This window comes from Brassica rapa, chromosome A03 (genome assembly GCF_000309985.2).
Source record: "Brassica rapa cultivar Chiifu-401-42 chromosome A03, CAAS_Brap_v3.01, whole genome shotgun sequence".
NCBI classification, from domain to species: Eukaryota; Viridiplantae; Streptophyta; class Magnoliopsida; order Brassicales; family Brassicaceae; genus Brassica; species Brassica rapa.
In genome coordinates, this window is record NC_024797.2 from 23,912,625 (window position 1) to 23,914,112 (window position 1,488).

Genomic DNA, 1,488 nt, shown 5'->3' on the forward strand with positions numbered 1-1,488 from the left:
CGAATTATATATTCGTTTACAAGAAAGAAATAAAACAAATTCATGAATTTATACCAAAAACAAACTTTGAAAGAAAAAAGATTACTTATAAATAATTTGACAGTGGAAATTATATAAGCAAATGAAACTCATGATTCATTTGAAATTATTATGTTTCTTTATTTAACTAATTTTAAACCAGTTTATATCGATTTAATTTTTTTTGAACTCATTTAAAATAATTTAAACTGATTTAAGTTATTTAAATTGGACAAGTTAATTATTTTGGTTATTTTCAGTGTCTCGTCTAGACAGACGTTTAGGTGCCATCTAAACAGTTTTTTTTAAACAATGACCAAAATTACATATGTATGTGAGTGTTAAAATGATTTATACAATACTAAACTTATCGGTTGCAAATTCTGGTTAATTAATTTATTCAAAACTATTACAGAAGAGAACTTTCAAATGATTATATGGTTAAAATCATGGATGCCTTTTCATGTATGGCAGACCACCTTGGTTTAATTTAAGTTCGATGACATGTTAACTTTAAACTTTCCATGTTCAACAAAATTATTTTGTTTTATGTGCAAAAAAGATTAAAGGTCTAATTATCTGATATATAATCAAAGATATACATACTTGTTTGAAAATTTTGTTAGGTACTTATTTTTTCATGTAACTTTTTCTAAGTTACACTTAAATATTTCGTATTTAATTTGTGCTTTAAGCAATTTGAAACTTTTTTTTTTTTGCAACCGAACTTAGCTTGGTCCCATATGCTATATCCTTTATGTGAGGGGGGGGGGTGGGTTTATATCTCAAATACGATTCAAAAAGAGGAAATTTCTAAGAAAAAACAAACATTTGGCAAATCGTATTGATAAAAAACATCTACTATCAAATATGATTTGCCAAATGTTTGTTTTTCTTTGAAATTTCCTCTTTTGGCATATCGTATTTGAGATATAAATTCCTTTGATTAAAAACATGCAAACTGTTCAAAAGACGTAAATAAATTAGACTAACAAATCATTATTAACTAAAATCTATAACGTTACAACACTAGCTAGGGTTCCAATAAGACAAATAGATAGATTAATCATATTTTATTGTTAAGTATATAAATCAATTGTATTGTTCGGGTTTGGAGCTTCCACCAGATTTTCACCATTAAGTTTTAAGAGTAATCAAACGCTAGTCCAAATTAGGAAACCGCCAAATGATATACGTTGTCCGTTAGTGGCGCCAAATGTATATGAGTATAACTAGTTGTAGAACATCACCAGTGTTTTAAATGGCTGGTATATTATTTATTCATATGCAACTTAAAAGTATCACGTTGTAAAAATTCTTGTAATTCGATTGGAATAGTATTCTGGAAAGACCAGTCACGATATTTAAATAATAGATGAATGAAGTACTTTCGGTTCATGGACCTGAATATCAATACAATGTTTATTTTGAGTGAGTGGCAAATATTAGGCAATCTTAGGACCATGATAA